The sequence below is a fragment of the Poecilia latipinna genome, unplaced genomic scaffold (assembly GCF_001443285.1).
Source record: "Poecilia latipinna isolate Pla-1442-1.1 unplaced genomic scaffold, P_latipinna-1.0 Scaffold2023, whole genome shotgun sequence".
In the NCBI taxonomy this organism is placed as follows: Eukaryota; Metazoa; Chordata; class Actinopteri; order Cyprinodontiformes; family Poeciliidae; genus Poecilia; species Poecilia latipinna.
Window position 1 is genome coordinate 38,408 of NW_015114639.1, and position 11,432 is coordinate 49,839.

Below are 11,432 nucleotides of genomic sequence, written 5' to 3' on the forward strand. Positions count from 1 at the left end.
TCTGCTGCGGACCAGCCGGTGTAGGGGGAAACCAGCAGACGGCGTCAGAGGGCGGACAGCTGCGGGCCTCAGCTTACCGGGGCAGATCGAGGTGGGCAACCGGCGAGGGGTAAGAGGGTCAGGTACAGCCAGGAACTCAAAGCCTCGGGGGTTGACCCAGGACGTCTCGAGGAGGTTGTCTGGAAACGAGTAAACACAACAGGTGTCACTGGAAGGTTCTCAGAGGAATCACAAACTGCTCTAGTGGTGGCCTACAGTACCATTACTGGTTAACAATCTGGCATCGATGTGTTGGTTGATTCCACTCTTAAACCTCTTCGGAGATGAGAAAATCTCCGACAGGTGTGAGGATCCCAGCGTCGCCGGTCACGCCCACCAGAGATCATCCACCAGGCGGCCCCTGGTGGAAGGAGCGAGAAGCAGCAGGACAACCACCCGAGCACCCAGGATCACCACAGTACCCTCCCCTCAATGACCGCCACCCGGCGGTCCAACAGTAGACGAAGCTTGAAAATCAGTAAGCAAAGAGGGGTCTAGAATGAACGAACCAGGTACCCAAGAACGATCCTCCGGGCCGTAACCCTCCCAGTCCACGAGGTACTGCCAGCCTCTACCCCGGCGACGGGAGGCCACGACCCGGCGAACCGCATAAGCCGGGTGCCCATCAACATCCAGGGTGGGAGGAGGGGGTTCGGCCGGAGGGCACAAAGGACTGGTCTGGACTGGTTTGATCTGTGACACATGGAAGGTAGGATGTACACGGAGAGAGGCAGGTAGACGGAGGCGGACAGCAGAAGGACTTATGACGGAATCAATAACATAAGGGCCGATGAAACGGGGAGAGAGTTTTCTAGACATTGCTTTCAAGGGAATGTCCTTAGCCGAGAGCCAAACCTGTTGTCCAGGTGAGTATTGAGGAGCTGGTCGTCTCTTGCGGTCGGCCCAGTGGCGGTTCTGGTCAGCCGTGCGGTGGAGTGCGGAGATCGTCCGTTTCCAAATGGCCTTGCAGCGACGGATGTGATGACGAACCGACGTCACAGCGATCTCCGTCTCATCGTTGGGCAGCAGGGGGGGTTGGTAACCCAATGAGACTTCAAAGGGGGACAGGCCAGTGGCAGCTGAAACAAGAGAATTATGGGCATATTCTACCCAAGGCAGAAACAAGGACCAGTCTGAGGGGTTGGAAGCAGTGAGGCATCGTAGAGTAGATTCAAGTTCTTGATTCAACCGTTCAACTTGACCATTAGACTGTGGGTGGTAACCGGAGGTGAGTGTGACTTTAGCTTCGAGGGCTGTGCAAAAGTGTTTCCAGACCTGAGATGTAAACTGGGGTCCTCTGTCAGAGAGGATGTCTTGTGGGATGCCGTGCAGGCGGAAAACATGTTTAACCAATAGCTGGGCTGTTTGGAAGGCAGATGGGAGTTTACGGAGCGGAATAAGGTGGCAGGATTTAGAGAAACGGTCAATAACTGATAAGATGGTGGTCATTCCCTTGGAAAGGGGTAAACCGGTGACAAAATCTATGGAAATGTGGGACCAGGGGCGTTTGGGAATGGGTAATGGCTGCAAAAAACCAGAGGGTGGCTGATGGGAAGACTTATTACGGGCACAGGTAGGACAGGCCGAAACGTAATCTCTAATATCTTTGTGCAGAGACGGCCACCAAAAACGGCGAGAGACCAATGCTATGGTCCGACTAGCGCCAGGGTGAGCGAAAAGCTTAGATGCGTGCAACCACTGAATTAAGCGAGATCTGACTGAGGTAGGGACAAAAATCTTGTTAGGTGGGCCGGTTCCAGGGTCGGGTTCAGACTGTTGTGCTTGTTGGATAAGGTCTTGGACCTCCCAGGTAACTGTACAGACAGTACAACTAGGAGGCAGGATGGTGGCTGGAACCTTCTCTGAGTTGTCAGGAGCATGAATTCTGGAAAGTGCGTCTGGCTTAACGTTTCGGGAACCTGGCCGGTAAGTGATGGAGAGATTGAAACGGGAGAAAAATAGGGACCAACGGGACTGACGAGGATTGAGTCTTCTGGCTGACTGTAAATAGGAAAGGTTCTTATGGTCCGTCCAAACCAAAATGGGGTGTTCTGCGCCCTCCAGCCAGTGCCGCCACTCCTCCAGGGCAAGTTTTATGGCCAATAACTCACGGTCTCCCACATCGTAGTTCCGCTCAGCGGGGTTTAGTCTGCGTGAAAAAAAGGCACATGGGTGAGTTTTCTGATCAGAACCAGACACTTGAGATAACACGGCACCAACACCAATGTCTGATGCATCCACCTCCACAATGAACTGTCTACTGGGATCAGGCTGGACGAGGACGGGTGCACTGGAAAACAGAGACTTTAACCTAGTGAAGGCTGCATCTGCCTCTGACGTCCAGGTAAATGAAACCTTGGTGGAAGTCAGAGCGGTTAGGGGTTGGGCGGTCTGGCTATAGTTCCGGATGAATCTTCTATAGAAATTGGCAAAACCAAGAAACCATTGCAATTGCTTTCGGGTCTCTGGAACGGGCCAATCCAAAACCGCCTTTATTTTTTCCTCAGATGGTCTCACCTGTCCGCCCTCAAGAATGAACCCCAGGAATGACACTGATGGCTGATGAAACTCACACTTTTCAGCCTTTACATAGAGTTTGTTCTCCAGGAGTCGTTGTAGGGCCAGGCGGACATGGCGTTTGTGTTCTGACAGATCCTTGGAAAAGATCAAAATGTCGTCTAAATAGACAAAGACGAACACATTCAAAAAATCCCTCAAAACATCATTCACCAATGCTTGAAAAAATGCGGGAGCGTTACACAGCCCGAACGGCATAACTAGATACTCGTAGTGACCAATAGGGGTCTTAAAGGCAGTCTTCCACTCGTCTCCTTGTCTAATGCGTAACAGGTGATAAGCGTTCCGGAGATCGAGTTTAGTGAAAACTGTGGCACCCACCACCGGTTCAAAGGCTGATGAGAGGAGTGGTAAGGGGTATTTATTTTTAACAGTGATTTGATTCAAACCTCTGTAGTCAATGCAAGGCCTTAGCGAACCGTCCTTCTTGCTGACAAAGAAAAACCCGGCTCCCAGAGGTGACGAAGAGGGGCGTATGATACCCGCAGCTAATGACTCGTTGATATACTTCTCCATCGTCTCCCTTTCCGGACGCGAGATGTTAAATAGTCGACTGTCCGGTAAAGGGGCTCCTGGAAGTAGATCAATAGCGCAGTCATACGAGCGATGTGGAGGTAGAGTCAAAGCCTTGGACTTACTGAACACTGGTGCGAGATCGTGATACTCAGCGGGAATGGATGACAAATCAGGTGGGTCCGCTCCCTGTGGATTAGCCGGCGGAGAACTCGGGGGAACAGCTGAGCGGAGACAGTTAGAGTGACAGGCATGTGACCAAGACTCAACGTACATTTGTGACCAGTTGATGTGTGGATTATGTTGTTGAAGCCAGGAAAATCCCAAAACAATCGGGGTCCCAGCTGCCGGGAACACAAGGAATGAAATAGTTTCTCTGTGGTTGCCGGAGATTATTAACTGAACAGGTTTGGTCTTGTGGGTGATCTGAGTGAGTGCTCTGCCGTTTAAGGCAGACACGCGTAAAGGGGTGGCGAGCGGAACGGTCTCAATTCCCATTTGCTGGGTGAAATTAGAATCCAAGAGGTTCTGCTCACACCCCGAGTCGATCATGGCAGAAACAGAAAAAGGCTGATCTTTGAAAAACAGAGTCGCTGGTAATAAAAGGTGAGGAGTGTCCTGATGATGGTCCGTCAGTCTCCTCAAAACCTCTGACGGACCTGGGCTTTTAACCGTAACTCACAGTTGGAAATGAAATGACCCGAGTCCCCACAATATAAACAGAGTTTGGACCTTAACCGTCTCTGTCTTTCCTCTGGGGTCAGACGCGCATGCCCCAGCTGCATGGGCTCCGGATCGGGCACAGCTGGTGGTGGAGCAGGAGGAGGTGATGTGCGAATAGCGGTAAAGAGTCTTACAGCTCGATCAGCTCTGCTTCTCTCCCTTTTTCTGGCACGAATGCGATTGTCCAGCCGGATGGTTAAATTTATAAACTCATCCAACGTAGCTGGCTCATCAAGTGTCGCTAGTTCATCCTTAATCTGTTCATTTAAGGCGTGGAAATAGGCACTCTTTAGTGCAGCCTGATTCCAACCGGAAGCTACGGCTTTTATTCTGAAATCGATGGCAAACTCCGAAACAGTTCGTTGTCCCTGCTTGAGTGACCATAGCTCTCGGGAATCGGTAGCTTTGTCAGCATCACGTGAAAAAACCATCTTAAATTCCCTTAGAAATTCCTCAAAAGTACATCCATAATCCAAGCAGGAAGGGAAACGGGATTCAGCCCAACACAATGCCTGTCCAGATAATCGTGAAATGATAAATGATATCTTAGCATTGTCATGTGGGAAACTTTGGGGCGAGTGATTGAACAGAATCGAGCACTGCAACAGGAAGCCTCTGCAGCTACCCGTTTCTCCAGCAAACCTTTCTGGGCTGAGTGGTTGTATTCCCGAAAACATGGGCTGGATGGTACTCACAGAACTGGATGGAGTGGGAGGAGCCGGAGGCGGGGTTGCAGCTGGGTCCGGGGCTGAAGCTGCAGCTGCAGCGGGAGCGGTGGCCTGCCGAGAAGATGCTTGTAAAAAGGTGATTAGTTCATCAAGCCGACTATTCGTCTCGGCTTGGCGGTTTGATAGCTCCTTAAGAGCAGAGTCATGCGTCTGGATAATGGTGTGCTGTTCCCGAATGGTTCTCCTAAGGGTTTCTGCTGGGTCAGTGTCTTGGCCAGATTGTTCTGTCATGCTGGGAGGTAACGTTTTGACTTTTTTCACAGCCTGTTTCTAATACTCCGTTGTCCACAAAAGGGTCGATTGTACGACGGCATATTAAGGCCAATGCAGATTTTTAAAAAAGTGTCATGCTGGGAGGTAACTTTTTGACCCACATGCAGAAACAAGAGAACCAAGGATCAGTAAAAGATGTTTAATGAAAAAAAACAACAAAACAATAGAGCTTCAGCAGGGTTCAAGGAACTGGGCAGCAGGAACGGGCTGGAAGAGAGGATGAGTGATGAGTAAAGGTCTGTGGATGTCCGGGTTCTGAATGAGCGGGACCAATCTTACTGTCAGGCGGCAGGTAAGCGGGGGTGGATACTGGTATTTCCTGGGTCGTTTCGGGTGGGGCAATCTGCTGCGGACCAGCCGGTGTAGGGGGAAACCAGCAGACGGCGTCAGAGGGCGGACAGCTGCGGGCCACAGCTTACCGGGGCAGATCGAGGAGGGCAACCGGCGAGGGGTAAGAGGATCAGGTACAGCCAGGAACTCAAAGCCTCGGGGGGTGACCCAGGACGTCTCGATCGAGGCCTGGATTTGAGAACCACTAGTTTAGTGTGTGGCAATTNTTCATCAGATCTTTCTTTGTAATCTTATTGTAATTAGAGACTAATGGGGCTCCTTATATGAGCTGAACTAAGAAAGGTGGAGAAATCTACCCAACAATGGGAACTGCATGCTTTGATTTTTAAGGGTTTTTCCACTTGAACCACTGATCAGACACCTGCAGTCTCCGGCCCTAAAGCAACGCCCCGTTGCCCCTGAATCTGTCTGATGAGGCGTAACACCATTGGTTGCTTGCTGCACAATTGTCCCACCCATTATGTCTGGCTGCAGAGTCCGGTTAGCCTGACATTAGATGGGAAGAGCTTTAATGGGATCTGAGAACGTAAACCTTCTCTAGAGCCCCAAGCTACATTCAGTGGAGGTCACCCTCTGAACTAACAGCCAGGCTTGGTCATTCATTTTCACCTTCTTCAAAAAAATAAACCTTAATACGATAAAATATACAGTGGGAGTGTTTGTCTTGCATTGGTTAGCATAAAGAATAGATCTTCAACTGACCAAGAAATGATTTTAGGAGGCTCAGTACACATTTCTAGCCCACTGCCCTTTGTTCAGAGTCTCATTAGCTTACACTCTGTGATGGACCAACACCATGCTGGGTAAATACTGGAGGTTCACCTTGCAGAAGAAGAATGACCACATAATGGAACGGCTTAGAGCAAGACACACATGGTCATGTGCTGAATCTGTCCAGTCCTGCACAAAACAATTCAGATGAAATTTCAGACCAAGCTGTTCAGACACACACCAAACTGAAGCAAATAATGAAGCAGCAGCCACATGATACAACAAGAAATCAGAAAATCAAAAGGAAATACAAGCATCGCTGTATTAAAAATAACAAAACAATAAGTCAAGATGAGATGAAAAAAAAGTTATAGTGGCTTGCAAAAGTATTCACACCCCTTGAACTTTTAACCACAAACATAAATACATTTCAATGGAAATTAATGTGAACGACCAAAGTGGTACAAAATTATTTTACAAACAAAGGCTGAAGAGTGCGGTGTGCAAAAGTACTCCGCCCCCTCGAGTCAGTACTTTGTGATTACAGCTGCTAGTCTGTAGGGTTTGTTTTTACCAGCTTTGCTAATGTAGTGACACATTTTTCCCCCATTCGTCTTTTCCAAACAGCTGAACTCAGTCAGATTAGATGCAGAGCTTTTGTTAGAATGCTAAAATGTTTTTAAATGTATAGATGTTTATTTACTAAATTCTACTTTGAACTGTCTCCTTTTTAGTTTATACAGAATATGACTCATAGTCCGTGAGTTATATTTAGTGCTTAACTAACAAAACTTAAAAAAAAGAATACAAATGTTTATACCCTATCACATACTTTCAACCATTTTGTTCTTCAATTTAAACTCTAGAGTTAAGCAACTGAATACTGATAAATCATCTGTAGTTTCTTAAGTCCTGTATTGTGATGTGGAATGGTGTCACTACCACTCCAATATAGCATGACTCTGGGTCTTTAAAGCAATCAGTGAACATTAACATTAGTTTGAATATTATTCACAAAAATACTTTATGTACAATGAACCACTCTGGAACATGTTTTTTATTATTATTTTTGATTAAGTTGTGCAATTCCTCCCATCACAAGATAAATCTTCAGATAGGAGGAATGTCAAAGTAAGATCACGTTTCACAAAAGTCTATTGTATGTAATCATGCATATTCTTCTTTTATATCATCAATTCAACCAAAACTAAGTTTTTCAGTGCTCCTAACACACATGTAATATATATTTTAATGGATAAGATAGATTGTTTTAATATTCTTTCTCCAAACATACTTCTTTATGGTGAACAGAAGGTAAAAAGGGTTAGCTACAAAATAAATAAGAGTCAAAAGGCAGTGCTCAACAGTTGATTTGCATTTGCATGGCACTCAGCAACTTCATTTAAATACGAAAACCTCTGCTAGGCACAAGGGGAGGGGGGTGATAGGGGAACACGGACACACAGCATTTTTGACAATTTTTGGCCGTGTTCAACTCTGACAAAAACCTCTTGCCCAAAGCCCTCAATCTCCATGCGCACGGCAGAACAAGGTGTCAATAGCTGCCGAAAATCCCATTTTTTGTCCTGTGACATTCCATGGTATCCCGGGCTTTATGTTTAGGGCGGTTTTGTCCTGCTGGAAGCTGAAGCTCTGCTCCAGTATCAATTCCATCAGGTTTTCTTCCAACATTGCTCTGTATTCGGCTCCATCCATCTTTACACCAAGTCTGACCATCTTCCTGTCTGCTGAAGAGAAGCACCCCCACGGCATGATCGTGTCACCACCGTATTTGATAATGGGATGGTGAGTTTAGATTGTTGTACAGCTTTTTGCATCTTATTTAAGATGTTTAATTTTCTGACCAAAGCTCCTTCTTCCACATGCTTGCTGTGGAAGTCCAACATGGAAATGGGGCCGCTTAAGCTTTCCTTTTAACAGCGGCTTTCTTCTTACAAGCGCTAAAATCTGACAGCACTTACTTTAATTTACATTTTGTGAAGAAGGAAGTTGCACTCAGTGTGTGCTTTAGAGGTTTTGCGTCGATTCCTTCAGTAGTTCTTGGTGCAGCACCCCCACAGGAGAGAGGGGGCAGAGATTTTTCAATTAGTTTGGATTGTTTGACACAGTGCAGTGTGAAAGCAACCAGCAGCAGCTGGACATGGAACAAATGTTGCAACTTTGGTCTCCAATCCAACCGAGTCAACAGGAATATCAAGTGTGAAAACAGCTTTAATCTGATTGCTGCAATGGAAACGGTAGTGCATCAGATTATATGTTACTCGGAGTAGCGAGTTACTAAATAACTCATTCATAACATCGCTGGCAACAGATCCCTCAGAACCCACAGACGTGTGTGGAGAGCAACAAATCATAAAAACATATAAAGCAAATCTCATTTGCTGACCTATGAGACATACACTACTCTTCGGGCTTTGTGGTGCCGAGAAATTTACTTGCCCTGTGTGTTGGAGTGGCAACAGAGAGGGCCACTCCAACAGAAAGTTCAAAACACATTTATTTGCTCTCTTCATGTCACATAAGGTAGAAAGCACAAGGTGTGTTTCTGCATCTCTAGTTCGTAGTTGTCATAGTCGAAGGTAACTTTTTGACCCACATGCAGAAACAAGAGAACCAAGTATCAGTAAAAGATGTTTAATGAAAAAACAACAAAACAATAGCTTCAGCAGGGTTCAAGGAACTGGGCAGCAGGAACGGGCTGGAAGAGAGGATGAGTGATGAGTAAAGGTCTGTGGATGTCCGGGTTCTGAATGAGCGGGACCGATCTTACTGTAAGGCGGTAGGTAAGCGTGGGTGGATACTGGTATTTCCTGGGTCGTTTCGGGTGGGGCAATCTGCTGCGGACCAGCCGGTGTAGGGGGGAAACCAGCAGACGGCGTCAGAGGGCGGACAGCTGCGGGCCACAGCTTACCGGGGCAGATCGAGGAGGGCAACCGGCGAGGGGTAAGAGGATCAGGTACAGCCAGGAACTCAAAGCCTCGGGGGGTACCCAGGACGTCTCGAGGAGGTTGTCTGGAAACGAGTAAACACAACAGGTGTCACTGGAAGGTTCTCAGAGGAATCACAAACTGCTCTAGTGGTGGCCTACAGTACCATTACTGGTTAACAATCTGGCATCGATGTGTTGGTTGACTCCACTCTTAAACCTCTTCGGAGATGAGAAAATCTCCGACAGGTGTGAGGATCCCAGCGTCCCTGGTCACGCCCACCAGAGATCATCCACCAGGCGGCCCCTGGTGGAAGGAGCGAGAAGCAGCAGGACAACCACCCTAGCACCCAGGATCACCACAGTAGTTTGTCTCGGCACCTTTTCACGTCTATCTGAAAAAAGCCCGTCGACGTAGGCAACGGTCCAACAGCGTTTAAGTTTGCGTGTGTGAAAAGCTCCTTATGCAGACATAATGGGGTAATTGCTTTGATGAAAGAAGACAAATCAGTAACAGCCTTCTGATTCCTATGGCTCCCCATTGAGGCGTTTTATCCCACAAACCTCTCACGTGGCGACCGTTAGAAATGTTGAAACTCAAAAAAAGCAAATCCATTAGAGGGTTATTGAAGAAAACACAGCAGTTATGCATCGTCTTATTTCTGCATGTTTACATCTGAATGATTAATCTGAATATTAATACATAATCATAGCGAGTTCTACTTCAATACTCATTCATGGCAAGATAAAAATCCCTTTTAGCCTAACGGTGGGATGATGAATGCAAATTGAGCACATCCAACTTCTCATCTATAACATCGTGTCTGGTTCCAGGCCTGGGAAGCTCACCTCCTCATCCCTTTCATTAGCGGGCTTTTAGAGTGAGAGCGGCGCGGCGAACAGCCCCGCCACCACAGGCACTCGCTGATTTAAATGCAAAGCCAAACAACGTGGAATGCACTCCGCTTCTTGCCTGATATAATTACGCCAGCGCAAGATCTCCTTTCTGTGAACGATTTCCTCATTTTCAGTTTCGTAGCTGTTCCTTCATAGTTGTACGCTCGGCTAAAAAGGCAATGATGCTGCACTTTGGGAACACATAAAAAGGCATAAAGCATTCCATACAAACTCTAAGGCTCTTGTCTTCATGCCGTCACTTAAGCGACTATTTATTTCTTTATTTTTTATTTTTTTTACATTTTTCAAAGCATGAAAAACGTCATATCACTTGATAGCTGAAGAACGACCATCAACTTTTAATTAAAGAGATGGTGGAGGCTGTGATGTATATTTTAGACCTAATTAGCATGCCTGACTCAGGGGAGAGAAGTGATTAGTTGAGTAAAGCCTCCCTGTGGATGTTGCAGACAAAACACACTTAGAAATAAGTGTGCATTCAGACACACACCCTGCACACTGACAGCCTTTGCGCTGAGACTGTGAGCCTCGCAGCAGTTAACGTGATTATTCACTGTAGAGTGATATTTACATTTTACAACATGCACCTTAAAGCCTTGCTGTGTTTTCAAGCTAAATATTGTTTTTAAGAACATTGACATACAGCATAAGCACTATTCAGGAGAACATAAGAAAAGCAGTGAGTGCCACTCTGGCGGCTTTGGTTCTCGTCGCTAAAGTCGTTCTCAACAAACAGAATAAAGAGGAGGTCATGAATTGTAAATAAACTGGGGCTCTTAATGCGCTAACACATGTGATACATCTGAAATGTTTAACGCGTTAATATTACATAATGCAGATGAATTGCATGACCTGTTTTGACCCACCCTTTCTCCCACGGAGGGTTACCTAGCTAGAAGTAGCGTGACACATGCTGCATTTTTGATGCTACAGTCAAAAATGTAGCATCGCAAACATGAGTGAAAAGATGAGTGAGGAGTTAGTCTGGTGAACTCAGTGTAAATTTCCCTTTAAAAACCACTGCAGTCAGAGCCGGCGGCCTTTGAGTCCTCAGTTCCTATTCCACATGTCTTTACCGCCATCTCTGCCGCTTTTACATTAATGTCACAGAAAGACCACAATGGACATTTGGATAAAACCAGTGTGGTGTGTAGTCTGCTTAGCAATGCTGAACTATCCTTCCACCAAAGTACAACCAGTGTACAGTTAACATTTCTAATGAAAATAACTTCTTTTAAATGCTCCTGAATATGAAAACATAGAAAACTGAGATGTTTGGTTTGAGACAGTAAAACATTTTTTAAAAAAAATTTTACATTTCAAGCTTGCAATGTTAAGCATAGTGATTAATCATCATTAATCACTGCACTAGAGTGTGATTAATCTGATAAAAATGTTTAATCGAGTGACAGTCAGCTCTAATATATTTAGATTTTGTGTTGCACTTTTCTAGTCAGTGTTCACTCTAAGCACTCGCAGGTAAAACTTTACATAGATTGTGTCCAACATGTGTGGGGTCTGCAGAGGTAATAACTGTCATTAACAATGAATTGTTTGATAACTAGGACGTATCGTATGTGTGTTTGAATTGAAATTGTTAATGACAGATAACAACTGTCATTAACAGTGGACCAACAGTTAACAACAGAACA

At 46.1% G+C, this 11,432-nt stretch overlaps 1 protein-coding gene and 1 long non-coding RNA gene across 2 annotated transcripts in view; one reads left to right on the top strand and one right to left on the bottom strand.

Moving 5' to 3' along the window:
- Positions 1–11,432, top strand: part of mmp17b (matrix metallopeptidase 17b) — a 36,572-nt gene that overhangs the window by 21,259 nt on the left and 3,881 nt on the right. The window lies entirely within an intron of this gene.
- On the bottom strand, positions 30–332 carry LOC106935798 (uncharacterized). Its single transcript, XR_001421974.1, has 2 exons — positions 261–332; positions 30–179 (listed from the first exon to the last, which is right to left on the bottom strand). It is a non-coding gene; the product is annotated as an uncharacterized LOC106935798 (long non-coding RNA).